Below are 14740 nucleotides of genomic sequence, written 5' to 3' on the forward strand. Positions count from 1 at the left end.
AACGTGACAAAATTAAGAGGGCCCTCAATTTTTTTTGATACACCCACAAGGTCAGGTTTCCCATTCATCATCACCCGATCATTTGTGCTTATCACTATGTCCTAAAAGAATGAGGCCGTTCCTTTCATTCCCTGATATCTAGTCGAGAGAGAGACTGGGTAAGATCTTGTCATTCTCAACATTTTCAAACAAGGACAGAAAATGCATAATTCTATTATGCCAGGCTAGTAGGTCAGGGGAGTGCAGGGCAGAAAAAAACCAAACCCCATCTGCCCTTTGTCAGCCCCAAGGAGAAGCATTGAGGGCTAGTAGGGCTAAAGTTTATCTAAGGACAGTTTCTGGTTTTTGGAGGAAACTTCAACTGAGGACAGACTGACCATGTGATTTTCCTTGTCTCTTCCCCTCTTTCCTCTCTGAGGGGTCAGGGAGGACAAGACAATTGCCAATGGTTTGTGCTGCCACAGCAGCAGCAGCAGCAGCAGCAGCAGCAAAAGGGAGATGCTGTGAGAAAACCCAGTGTTACTCTCTCCCCCAACCCAGCACTTACAGACTTTGGTAAAGACACTGATCATGTGGATGCTTCCAGCCAACCAGGCACCTGCAAACCACTACCCCAGCTTGCAAAGGCTCCCAGACGCCCTTCATCACAAATGCACTCATTCACAGAAACTTACAGTCATTCGTGCACCTGCACACAACAACATTCATTCATATTTTAGCCGCAACTGCAGTCTCACGTTTGCCTGCAAAGGCTGAGCAAGTGTGCACAGCAGGAACGTGCCTTTAGAAGGCTGCATTCTACCCCTCCCTTCTTGCGCGCACGCACGTGCACACATGCGCGCTCACACACACACACACATATACACACTGTCACTCCTGGCCCCACTTCCTTCCCTGAAACAAACACATTTCTGCTATTCAGACGGTTGAATCCCCAGCCTGTATAAAGACCTATTGACCTCGGAGGAGATGCCCAAGTGCTGGCAAAGCTGCAATTGCCTACGTGGATGAGGGGGCCAGTTCTTTTCCTGGCCTGGTTTCCCTTCCTTGGCAGCCTGGTGAACAAAGAGAGGGCCAAGGGAGGGGCTTGCAGTGTGGCCCAAGACTGCACAGTGTCCCACTTGGCCCGTTCAGATCTTGTACTCTGGGGAGAGGTGAGAGTTGTGGAGGGCTGTCAAGTCCTGCAGGAGCCAAGATTTGGCATTCCCAGGCTCTGGGACTCCGTGTTGGTCTGGACATTGAGGTTGGGGAGCTGGGGATTCTCCATTTGGCCCTCCAGAGGCACTTGGCAATTTCTCCCTTCTGTTCTGTGCCCCTGGAGGTTGACCTACAGGGCCCCCATGGACTCTGGATCTCTGGTTCAACCACTGGGGGGCCCTGCCAGGGAAATCTGAAGACGGAAGAACAGCACCATCTTCCTCCCTGCCAAGCTATGGGCTGTCTGTGGCCGTGTTCCTCTTTGGCAGGGCAAAAGTCCCCGAATCCACATTCCTCACTGGTTCCTACTGGCTACTGAAAAAATCTCCAGTCGGAAGGCTGGGTAAGTAGTACTTGTTTTATGGACAAAGAAAAGGTGAGCTTTTTCAGTTAAGTTCATTAAATTAAACAATATATGCTGCTGGAGATATTGTAGCATAGCAGTTAAGGAGAGCGCTGAAAGTGGACCATCAGCCCAACTGTTTACTGCCTTTGTGATCATGGGCAAGTTGCTTAATTTCTCGAAGCCTCAGTTTCCTCCCCTGTAAAATGGGAATAATAATGATAACAGCATCCTGCCCTTAGAACTGTTAAAAGAACTGCATAAGGTAATGTATGTGAAAGTGTGTAACACACTGCCTGGCACAGAGTTAACCCACAGTAAATGTTAGCTATTTAACTATTAAGACTATAAGCATACATTCTACAGATGACCATCTATGGGGCATCTAGAACTTTCAAAGTTTTGGCCCATGGCCAACAGTAAGATTTTCATTTTATATCATAACCTGAAGATAACACACACAAAGCTGAAAGATTATAATACTTAGCCTTACAACAACTTGCGATGCACTCTGATATTCCTTCATTTGCTCTATTTCATCACACACACACACAAAATGTGGGTCCCAACTCATCAGTGGAGAAACAGTGATCTGGTGGATATTCTGGGGGTCAATGCTCTGTCCTTAAAGGTGACAGAATAGGTAAAGACCATATCCTCATGTCTTCTAAACAGCTGTAGTCACATTAATGGGGGAAAAAAAATCAGTTGGCGATACTCTCTACAGAATCTGAAATTCACTCAATGAGCATTTGAGTGGACTTACATGTACAGAAGCCAGGAGTTGGGGAAGGGGACCCAAGTATAAAACATGGTGCTTGCCCTCAAGGAGCTTATAGTTGAGTACCAGTTAAGATCCATTCACTCATTCATTTAACAAACTGAGCACCTACTATGTGCGAGGAAGCACTGTTCTGCATCAGTGAACAAGACAAGTTCCTGCCTCACCAATCTTATCTTCTCATGATAGTGCCAGACAATAAACAAATAACCGAAGAAGCATAATATGGTGCAGACAGTGGTAAAGGCTCTTAAGAAAAGGTAAGAAAAAAAAATTAAAAAAGCAAAGGTAAGGAAATGTAGAGTGACTGATAGGAAGTCCTATTCTAGATAAGGTAGTCAGGGAACACCTCTAAGAAAAAGGTATTTGACCAGAAACACGAAGTGAGGGAGTGAACCCTGTAAATTCTAAAAGAAAGACACTCCATTAAGAGGGGCCAACAAGAACAAAGGCTCTGAGGCAGAAATGGAATACTCCAGAAACAGGAAGAACAAGGTGGCTAGAAATCAGGGAGCCTATGAAAGGTAGATGGGGCCAGATGACGTAGGGTCATGAAGGTCATGTTAATCTTAAGTTACATCTGAATGTGATGGGGAACCATTGTAGACTTGGGGGCAGGAGAGTAACATGATCTGGTTTATGTTTTAAAAGGATCACACTTGCTGCTGTGTGGAAAACCGACTGAAGAGGGCAAGAGGAAAGCAACTGAACGGGTCAGGAGGCTATCATGGCAGTCAAACAAGAGATGATGGTAGCTTGGGTAAGACTGACATTGATGGAGGTGGCAAGAAGTGATGGGATCAGCAGCACCTAATCTGAAAGTCGCTGCCTCTCCATATCCGTAATACAACGTAGAACGTGAGGTGCCAAGATAGAGTACACTGTGTTGTGGGAACTCAGATGAAAATTACATCTGGCTGTGGGATGAGCTGGCACTTGAGCTGTGTCTTCAGGGATGAGTGGGTAGAAATGGCAAGGGAGGAGAAGACATTCCAAAGAAAGGGAAAAGCATATGAGTAAAGGCACAAAACAGGGAAGGCAGAAGGCGTGTTTGAGGCCCCGGGGCAGTTCTGTGGATTATGGCAGGCCTGAAAGGGCAGAATGGGAGGTAAGATTGAACAGGTTTGTTTGGGATAAGTCACAAAGGGCCCAGAGTGCCATGATAGAGTGTGGGCAATGGAGAGCCATAGCATGTTCCTAATGAGGGCTTTATGTGATCAGAGCTGAGCTTTAGTGTATTGGGTTAACGAGAGGCTGCAGGGGAACCTATAGTTTCTGCTTTGGGCCTCTGTAGATTCATTCATTAAGGCAATCTTTGACTTTAATCCTAAATCTTTTGTTCCAGCCAGACCAGCCTTCTCCCTGACCAGTGGGCTGCCCACAACCATCCCTTCCTCCTTGCCTTTACTCATGGAGTTCTCAGCACCTAGGACACCTTCCCCAGCTCCTGTCCATTTATTCAAAACCTCCCCATTCTTCTCTGGCTTCTTGGCCTCTACTGCTCTCCCCCTTCTATCAAAGCACTTGTCTACACCACTCATGTTGGCTCTTAACCTCATATAGTCACTCACATTTCCTTAAGTACGTATTTCAAGAACGTAGGGTAGGCCTTTCCCTAAGAGATGTAAACTCCTTTCGGTCAAGGACATTACCTGGCATTCCCTTTGGCTTCTCCACAGTGCCTGGCACTCAGTAGCTATTCAATTATATTGACCACCCTCATACCTAATAGTGAGTGTTGAGAGCCAAGTGGCCTCCTTAAAAGCCACGAGTAGAAAGGCAATTGTCCAGATACACTGACATTTAGACACACAGCCCAAGGGGACCTATCTCCTTGTCTCCAAATGTCTTCCATTCTGATCATCCCAGAAACGAACACATTAAGAACTGGACACACTTAGGTTTTGCCTTCCATAAAAGAACCGTCCTGGGGAATTACCTCTGCTCTAGAGACTATAATCCACATTCAAGAGAACACACCAAGCCCATGATTTCCCACAGGGAAGTGGGCCTGGGTCAGATGCAGGTCCTCTCCTCTCCCCCTCACACCTCTGCCCCTCCTCCAGCGCTTGGTGGTTTCCCTGCATCCGGCTCCCACCCTCTGGGCCACATCATCCATCACTGTTCCCTGAGATGGTTTACTTTAGGGATTTCCACTCTAGAGCCACCCTCCCACCCCGTTTCACCGGGCACGGGAACTAGCAAGCAGTGAGACACAAGTTTCAAGACAGCAACAAGCCTGCATGGACTCTCTCAACACCTGACACCCTACAGGAACATGGGTCACTTAAGGACACCACGCAAAGGCACAGATGATGGGTTTCCTTCTCTGTTGCTGTGGACACTGAATTCGGTGCGTGGCCTGTCCTTGGCCTCCAGGGCTCACTGGTTCTCCCCAGGTGCTTTGTCTGCCATTTCCGGGAGGGGTTTTGGGGCCGGGGGAGTCAGCGAGGTCACCGACCCGGGAAGGAGGCAGATATTACATTCTCGCCCATGGGCTGAGCTCGGTGCTCGGCACAGGATCCAGTAAGCCAGGGCACCTGACCCAACCCAGCTCAGAGTCTGGCGGTCGAGACCAACCGAGGCGTCTACGCCACAGCGTCGGCACAGTAACGGAGGCCAAAGAGGGCTGCGGGCTCCCCCTCATTTCAAAACCTCTTCTCCCCGCCTCCCTCCCAAGCCAAACTTAGGTTTAAATCTGGAACCGTCTCTTCCCTTACAGAAGAGTCCCCCTACTCTGCCTCCTTCTTGCATCCCTGAAACTCAGGGGGGTGGGGGTTAAGGAAGGGAGACCTCCTTTCACCGAGTTCCATCCCCTTCCCCCACAACCGGGCTAGCATGGAGCTCAGCAACCCTGGCCGGCAACCCTGGTCTCCAAGTCCGGGACAGAGAAGGGCGGCGGTGCCGGGGCCTCGGGCGGGGACGTGGCTGCACGACGCAGACTTCCCCTCCGCCTGCTCAGGCCGGCCCGCCCCCACCGCGGCGGCCTCCCTCCCACGCGTGGGAGCCGAGCGGCGGCGGCGGCCGGGTGGAGCCTGCCGGTCACGCGGGCGGCACGCGGCGCTGCGCCCCGGGCACGTGAGGGGGCGGGGCCTGCGCCCAGGATCCCCTCTCGCGGCTGCTTGCGTAGGAGCGCGGCGCCCGCCCCCGCCCGCGCCCGCTCCGCCCCGCCCGGCGCCACCGCCCTCGCGCCGCTAAACGCGCCGCCTCCGTCCCGAGAGCTCCCGCGCGTGGGCGAGCCCCGGAGCCGGGGAGCTGGAGCTGTGCGACTAGGAGCTAGGGGAAGGAGGGGGGTCGGGGGGGGAGGAGAGGGAGGCACGGGGGTAGGGGCTGGCGCCCGGCGCTGCACTAGGCCCTCCGACGGGGCATGCTCCCTCCCCCAGTCCCTCCAAAGGCTCTCCCGTACCCTCCGGGGTTTTCCTGCATTTGGGGCGAGGAGAAGTAGGGATGCGGAATACAGCTGCCGGCTGGTGGAGGCGAGGGGTGCGGTCAGATGCGAGGATACCCCCTTAACACCCCGCCCCCCCATCCACCCACGCTCGCGTGTTCTCCCAGCGCTGATGATGCCCTGCCCGCTCCGCTGCTCTGGCTCGGCTCGTGACTCTGCTTCGTGCTGGCAAACTTCCGCAGCGTGCACTTGGGGGCGGGGGCGGGAGGTTGGCTCCCAGCCTTGCCCCTTGAGCTTGCCACCCTCGGGCCTGCCCAACTGCCAGGCACCCCACTTACCTCCCCTCACCCCGCCTCCAATGACTGGCTTCCCACACCAGGTCATTGCCAGGCCCAGCCCCCGTGTCCCCGTCCACCCTATGGGACACTCTTGTGTCTCCATCCTGCACCTGGTTGCCCTTGATGGCATTGAAATCTCCCATGTTTTCCTCTGGGCCGCCACAACCCCACCTCCGGAGTCCACATGGTTGCTGGCGGCAGAGGGGGAGTAGGGCGGCCCACAGGCTATCCACACGGCCCCTGTGGTGTACACCCTCTTGGAACAGGGCAGTGGAAAAACAAACAGGAACTCCGCAGGAGGAGAGGGATCCTAAACACCAGCTCATTTCCACTCTTTGTTGATCACCCAAGCACGTGTCCCTCCCCCCCTCCCCGGAAGTAAATATTGTGGTTTGGTTCCATTCAGCACCGAAGAATACGCCTTCGCTGCCCCTGCTAACTGGGCAGCAAGGCCTAGCCCAGGTTTCTCTCCTCTGGGATGCAGTGCGTCTGACGCAGGGTCTGAGGTAAGGTGGTGTGTGTTGGACACAGAGGTAGGGTGAGAAATAAATATGAAAGGCGAGAGATACCCAGAAGTCAGGTCCGGCCCTCGCCCAGTTGTTAACACTCTGCCCCGGAAGGTGTGGGCTCGCTCCTCTGAGGCCCGTCCCCTAGCTGGAGGATGATTCTGGATGTTGCCCTAAGAGACAGACCTGGGGCCCTCGCTTCCAGGTGGCGGTTGCCTGGGGTAAAGTTTCACCGAGAGAGAGGCAGCAGGGCTGGGGGTTGCAATTCCAGGTTCCAGCGTTACCTGCTAAGAGCTTGCCCTGGGTAGGCTCTTGAAAACTGACTTGTGAACAAGCTCTTTCAGCCCCAAAGAGAAGTCTGAGTGGACGGTTCAGTGTCCCCTGGGCCCTCCTCTGCTCCAGTCTACTGGGGTTGTTGAATCCGGTTGCCTTGGACATTAGAAACTTGAGGACGTCCTTCAGAAAGCCCTCTCTGCTCCAGGTCAAGCTCCTCAGAATTCCTGTTATTCAGGATAGCAGTTTCATACAGTTTAGCAGCAGCTTGTTCTTTGAGTTAATTTTGTCACCTGGTATCACCTTGAAAACAGAGGTTTATGTGCAAACACGCAAAAGGCCTCAGGAGAGGGCTGCGCTCCTGGAGGAGGAAAGGGCACTGCCGAGCTTTAGGAGTCTTTGACCATTTATTTACTCGTTCATGTTTCTTGAGGGCTTACTGTGTTCTGCGCCTTACGCAAGGCACTGGGGAAACCTAGTTAAAATGACATGGCCTCTGTTGATGAGGAGTATTGGGTCCACTGAGAAGACAGTAAATGATTTTATCCCAGTGAAATGATATAACTGGATTGCTCATGAGATACAAGGGTAACATAAGGGGGAAGCTGCTGAAATCTGCACTGGGGAGTGTATCTGTCAGCTTGGGCTACATCATGTTGCAGTAACAATTGACTCCAATGGCTCAAGTAGCTAAAAACAATCGAGGTTTTTATTTTCTCACATGCATGTCCACCAGAGGTCTCCTGCGATTTTGCTGCATGCTCCCTTCATTCTGGAACCAAAGGTAAAGGTGCTGTTCCTACGTGGGTCTGGCTGGTCTTAATGGCAAAGAGAAAATAGAGATGGCAGAGCCGTGTAATGGCTTCTGCTCCAGAGTCGTATATGTCACTCTCACTCATGCCACATTGGCCAAAGCAAGTCATGTGATTAAGTTGGCCATAAATAGAGCAGAAAGTATAATCTTCCTACAGGGTCAGGTGGGGTGGTGACTATCTGGACCAATAATACAATCTACCACAGCTTTCCAGAGGTGGTGATGCTTGGACCGATTGCAAAAGTAAATTAGAACTTGGGCAGGCAAGCAGACAAGGCAGGGAAGGATATTCCTATAGAGAGAACCTCATTGGCCACAGTCATAGAGGCATGAAACTGCCTGGTACAACAACCTTTCCCCCTAAGTCTGCATAGTGTGGGGCAGCATTCCTCATCCACTGTCCCTTTCCATGTATGAATCTCTTTTTAGGGGCCTGCCTCCAGCCCTGTTTCAAAGGGTTGTCAGTGGGGGAAAGATGCTGATTGGTTGTTGTATGTCTTCCCAGAGGAAATGGACCCAAGTTACCCCAAAAGCCTCTTGTCCTCCATAAATACTGGAAAACAGAACAGCGACAAAAACAAATCAGCAAATTGCCATGAGATTCTTGTCATCTTGGAGGCTTGATAGTGATGGGTCTGGACAGCCATGCCTGGGAGGGGGTGCTGGGGGCTACCAGAGCGCCCCTGCAGGTGTCAAGCCTTCTAAGATTTCAGCCTTTGTTCATGGAGGAGTTTCAGGGGATGTCTCTAGATGGTTCTTATAGTCACCTGGGTCTCTGCAACCCTGCCTCTGTTTCCTGGTGAGCCAGATCAATAAAAGCCTCATTCCCACCCACTTCTTTCATTTTCTATCTTGATTTAAGTGTTAAAAGAGGGACCTGTTGGACTTCCCCAGTGGCGCAGTGGATAAGAATCCACCTGCCAATGCAGGGGACGTGGGTTCAATCCCTGGTCCGGGAAGATCCCACATCCCGGGGAACAACTACGCCCGTGGGCCACAGCTACTGAGCCTGTGCCCTGGAGCCCGTGAGCCACAACTACCGAAGCCTGCGTGCCTAGAGCCCACGCTCCACAGCAAGAGAAGCCACCACGAAGAGTAGCCCCCGCTCGCCACAACTAGAGAAAGCCTGCGCACAGCAACGAAGGCCCAAGGCAGCCAAAAATAAATAAAATTAAAAAAAAAAAAAGAGGGACCTGTTGACCAAGATGCCTAGGTGACAAACACACCGTCAGATGCTGCTAAGCAAGAACAAATGCATGTTATTGATTTCCAGAAGGATTAGGTAAACCTTTTGTAGTGGTTTGGCTTTTCCTTTATGGTAGTCTAGATGCCTGGGGGGCAGTGCTCAGGGCCTGATTCTTTTCCCCTCTGTAACCCCTAGAGCAGTATTTCCCTGAGTACCAGAGCCTTGCCCAAGGGAGATTTGTTTCTGGGTTGATTCGTTGGAAGGCAACCCTTCTAAAGAGAGTCAGGAATAGTTCAGTTGCAAGTAACTGAAAATTCAGCCTAACCGGCTTAATTTAAAGCGGATTTTTTATTTTTTTTGTTCACATAACTGGAAAGTACATAGGGCAGTGCCACCCTCAGGTGTGGCTTTGCGTAGGGGCTTAAAGCAGACATCTGGTTTCATTCTCTCTCCCTGTCTAGGCTCTGCTTTCTCCTTGGCGGGCTCCTGTCTCAGGTAGGCTCCTTCAGTCTGGTTGTAAGATGGCTGCAGAACTTCCAGTCTTGCACCTGCCTGGATTCACGTCCATTGGGAAAGAATGTCTGTGCCTTTCCCAGCATTCCTGGCACAGGTCTCTCCTAAACCAATCGTGGTTTTGGGATTGTGATGCTCCATTGATAAAGGCCAAAGGCACATATATTTTGGGTGAGTTTCACCCCACTCAAAGCACGGGACTGAGAGATGGAGAGGAATGGTTCTCAGGAGGCATCCAAAGGTGGTGACGAGAGGAAAGGTGAATGGCAGGTGGGTGACAAAAACAGCAGATGTTCAATTCATTAACAGTAGTCTGTATCCGCCAGCTATTGCTACAGTAACGCTGTATAACAAACCACCCCAAAACTCAGTGGTTTACAATATTTAGCATTAACTTTTTTTCTCATTCACGGGGTTGTGGAGTGGTTGGCTCGTTTCTGCTTTGGGCTGCAGATTGACTAAGCTTGGCCCCAGGATGTGGACTGGGTTCAGGTTTAGTCTATTTCCTCTCATCTTCCTGGGAACAGGAGCCACCTCGGGTATGTTCTTGTGGTGAACGGCAGAAACACACCGCGCCTTTTAAGACCTTGGCTCAGAACCGGCACGCCTATTGGCTCTGCCCATATTCCTTTGGCCAAAACAAGTCAGGAGGCCAAGCCCAGCATCAGTGGGGCAGAGAAATATACTGAAAAATAATCCAGTTCATCACAGTGTTGGAAAAAGTGAGCTCAGCAATAGGATTAGAATGGGCTGCTCCAGATTTCCCAAACTCCATCCCTGTGGCTTTATTCACAGTTGTCCCATGTTCACATGGACACGTGTGAAAAGTTTCTGCTGAGAAAATCATGTATCAAGTTCTTTTGTCTCCCTAACTTCCCTTTCCCCTGGCCTCAGCCTTCAGTCTGCCGCTAGATTTTCCTGCACCAACTATCTGTGATTCACTTCACCTCTTTTAGAGGCTGTGAGGGCTGATACAAGAGCTATGGTGGGTGAGTGTCAACAGCAGGTGAGTGCCCACCTGTCTGGAACATTGTGGAAAGAATTCTTGCCGTGAGTGGGAGATTGGATAAGAAGAGATTACTTCTTGAGCCCTCTCCCACACTAAGATACTCTGATTCTGGGTATCCTATGTGTGGGTTTTACCCCACAGGCCTGTAAGTCTTGTAGTTGCCCAACCTAAAGACTGAAGAAAGAGCCCAGAGACAGTGACAGAGACATCAGTGATTTATTGGACAGAGGCTCTTACACAAAGGGTCCTGGAGTGACACCCCACTGTACACAGCAGATGGTGGGCAGGAGGTGGCATCAGTCTTCACTACTCATGGGAGAAGGAGGCTACCATTAATAGGAGGAGTTGACAGCCAGGTGGGCTCATCAGTTACCAGGGACTAATTAAGCCCTATAATTAAGAGGATTACATAGTCGTGAGAGAAGCAGGGACTGGTTGAGCAGGGGATGTACAGAGAGCAAGAGAACAGCCATCTTGAATAGCCTAACCATACACTGTGTCAATTTCTGACCTGTGTAGTTGTATTTTAGGATACACGGTTTGACCTGTGAATCTTAGATCTCTTTGCCTCCAGCGTCCTCAGTCTGGGATCCATCAGGGCCTGAGACAATAAGCTCAAATACCCAGAAGACCATTATTCTGCCTCCTCTAGGGGACCCCATGAGGAAGAGGAATTGGAAGAAGGCAAGTTTCTCAGCAGCCACATTTCTTTATAAAGCTTTTCTTTGCCTCTGGATGGCTTCAGATGGAAGAGCCATCCGGAAACATTAGTCTCTCCCTCTCTCCCTCCCTTCCTTTCTTCCTTCTTTCCTTCCTTCCTTTCTTTTAAAAATGGATCTCCAAGAAACGAAGCACAACTTTTCATTCTGTATGCCAGGGGTGCAAAGGCCTCCACATCAGGAAGTTCTGCATAGTGTCTAACTTGATTCTCCATGGTTGGCCATCATTTCTCCCTTCTCAACTCTCACATCTTTGCGTATGGTGGAATCCATCTCTAACGTTGGTGTTATAGAGACCTGGTTCCAGAAGAAAGAACTAGTATTGTTTTCTTTTATTTCATGTCAACAGGCAATTGTTGAACGAGTGTGATTGTCCCCATAAACACTACAGTGTTAAGGGCATCACCTTTGGAGTCAGACTGTCTGGGTTCCAGTTCTGGCTCTGCCACTTACTAGCTGTATGACCTTGGACAAGTTATTAATCATCACTTGTCCACAGTCTCCTTGTCTGTAAAATGTCTTTATGAGAGTGCCTCTCACAGGGTTCTCATGAGGGACAAGAGAGTTAACACATGTGGAGCACTTAGAATAGTGCCTGGGCTATATGTGCTCAGTAAATTTGGGCTGTTATTATCCTTACTTTGAGATGTAAGACTTAGATGCTGGGGACTTCCCTGGTGGCGCAGTGGTTAAGAATCCACCTGCCAATGCAGGGGACACGGGTTCGATCTCTGGTCCAGGAAGATCCCACATGCCATGGAGCAACTAAGCCCGTGCACCACAACTACTGAGCCTGCGCTCTAGAGCCCGCGAGCCACAACTACTGTGCCCGTGTGCCACAACTACTGAAGCCCACGTGCCTAGAGCCCGTGCTCCGCAACAAGAGAAGCCGGCGCACCACAATGAAGAGTAGCCCCTGCTCACCGCAACTAGAGAAAGCCCACACGCAGCAATGGAGATCCAACGCAGCCAAAAATAAATAAATAAATTAATTAATTAAAAAAAAATAAAGACTTAGTTGCTGTCCTCAAAGAACTAAAACTCCAGGGAAGAAAACTGCACTGATGACACTGGGGGAGTAGCTGTCCTCTTGTTTAAGATGGCAAGGGGACGTAGGTGGTTGTAGGAACAAAGTGAGAGAAAGTTACAAGGAGGTAGATTTTGTAAGATAAGATCTTCCTAACAATAGAATTGGTAAGTAATGAGCTCCCCTGTCATCAGAGGCATTCAGGCAAATCCTGAATAGACATCCAGGTAGATGGTATATGACTTTGCAAATGGGTAGTCCATGGGCTGGATGGATCTCACCTGCAAAGGTGTATTATTTGGGCGGTCATGTATTTTTTAAAAGTTTCAATGAGTCGACAGTTGATTAGGAGAGAATTCCCTGGCAGTCCAGTGGTTAGGACCCCGCGTTTCCACTGCAGGGGGCACGGGTTTGATCCCTGGTTGGGGAACTAAGATCCCTCAAGCTGCATGGTATGGCCAAATAAAAATTTTAAAAAATTAAAAATAAAAACAAAAAACGATGGATTAGGAGATTTTTGTTAAAAAGTCTAGATTTTCAGCTTGTTTGTTTTTTGCAGAGTTGGAAGATCTGGCAACACTGAATCGACAGTCCTGCGTATCAGTAATGCAGCTGAGCTGTGGCTACTCCCTTAAGATAAAGCCTATTGTACATATATGTATGTCTTATACCCTCTTTTAGGGCCGCATCTCTCATTTATGGGAGGCAACTGACTCCTGTGTATTTTTATTTTATTATTTTTTTGCGGTATGCCGGCCTTTCACTGTTGTGGTCTCTCCCGTTGTGGAGCACAGGCTCCAGACGCACAGGCTCAGCGGCCATGGCTCACGGGCCCAGCCGCTCCGCGGCATGTGGGATCCTCCCAGACCAGGGCACGAACCCGTGTCCCCTGCATCGGCAGGCAGACTCCCAACCACTGCGCCACCCCGGAAGCCCTCCTGTGTACTTTTAAATTTACAACACCTGTTGCAGAATGTCTGCATAGTGGGTGGGAGGCTAGATCAGATGAGAGCACCTTTAGATCAGATGAGACTCACCTGATCCCAGATGAACTCCCTCCTAATTCTGAGAGCCTCTGTTCTGGATGCAAATCTGACCTCTGGCACAGCACCATTCATTAAGCGTACCCTGCACACCTACTCCTTGCTAAGCCCTGTGATTCATACTAGAATACTAAACTGGCCTTCAGTGGGTCCTATTTTAAATATTGAAAGGAGAACACTTGTTTTCTTTATTCACTATTCACTGACTACTTCTTACACCAAATGTGTGTGGCTTTTTCCCCATCAAGCAGTTCTTCAACTCTTCAGACATCAGCTGGGTGTCCTACAATTCAAACTCAATTCTGACAATAATGCCTGTAGTTAGTTCGCGCAGGCCCCATGGGTTAAGGGCTCAGTTCCATGACTGCCCACCCTCCTCCCTCCCTTAGATGCCAGTCGCCAAGTCCAGGTTGTCACCTGTGCTTCTTACCTTCTGGCTATAAATTAGAGGCTCCCATGACCCCCTCCTTGGGTTTGATAGTTTGCTAGAACATCTCACAGAGCTCAGGAAAACAGTTTACTTACTAGATAATTGGTTTATTATAAAAAGATACAACTCAGAACAGCCAGATCAAAGAGGTGCATAGGGCAAGGCATGTGGGGAAGGATGTGGAGCTTCCAAGCCTTCCTCTATGGTCAGGCCACCCGAGATGGCTGTTCTCTTGCTCTCTGTACATCCCCTGCTCGACCAGTGCCTGCTTCACCTGTACCCTACTCACGTGACTGCCCGTACTACATACTTGCCTCCCACCCCAGCTAGAGATTGTTCTAACCTGACGTCACTGATTGATCCCACCTGACGTCAATTCCCTCTATAATTGATAACCTCCCACTCCCTCCCGGTAGTGAAGATTACCGCCCAGTCCAGCCCGCCTGTCTGCATCGTAGGGTGTTGCTCCAGGATCCTGCTTCAGATGTGTAAGCGCCCCCATTTATTAAACCATTGGCGTCTCTGTTGCTGACCCTAGGCTCTTTCTTCGGTCCTGAAGCTGGGCAAGTACAGGCATGGTAGGCCTGGGGGGTGCAGCCCAACAATTGGCGGCGCCTGCCAGGAGACCGAGGAAATTTCCGTGAGTGCAGAGATGTCGGGAGATAAGGAAGGGGAATGGAAAGTTGCGGGGCCATCCGCTAATATGTGGGCCCAGGAGATCCCAGGTTGTCTGTCCACTAGTATGTGGGGTCCTGTGGTGGCTGTCCTTGAGGAAGGGGGGCTGCCAAGAGAGTATGGAAAACAGTGGCCCCTAATGGCTCTGCTATTGTGTCAAAGTGAGCCTTTGTCATTGGGTTGGCTTTTACCTTGGATGTGTGCATGGGCGCCTAGTACGTACGTGAGTCCAAATCCTGTTCTCTCTCTTTGGTCTTGACCTTCGTTAAAAGGCCCTGGTAACTTGAATGCTGATTCATGTTTTTCTGAAGGTGAGGCAAGTGAATGTGAGGGAACGATATGTATTATTGTCTACTGCTATTAATTGTTTAAACTGAGTTGGCTTAAACTGAGTTGGTTTAAACTGAAAAAATAAATTCCTAAAGATGTCCTCTTTTGACATTCTAAAACTGTTTAAAGGGAGTTAGCTTCCTAGAAGGATTGGTATTTTTCTTGTGC

This window comes from Lagenorhynchus albirostris, chromosome 9 (assembly GCF_949774975.1).
Source record: "Lagenorhynchus albirostris chromosome 9, mLagAlb1.1, whole genome shotgun sequence".
In the NCBI taxonomy this organism is placed as follows: Eukaryota; Metazoa; Chordata; class Mammalia; order Artiodactyla; family Delphinidae; genus Lagenorhynchus; species Lagenorhynchus albirostris.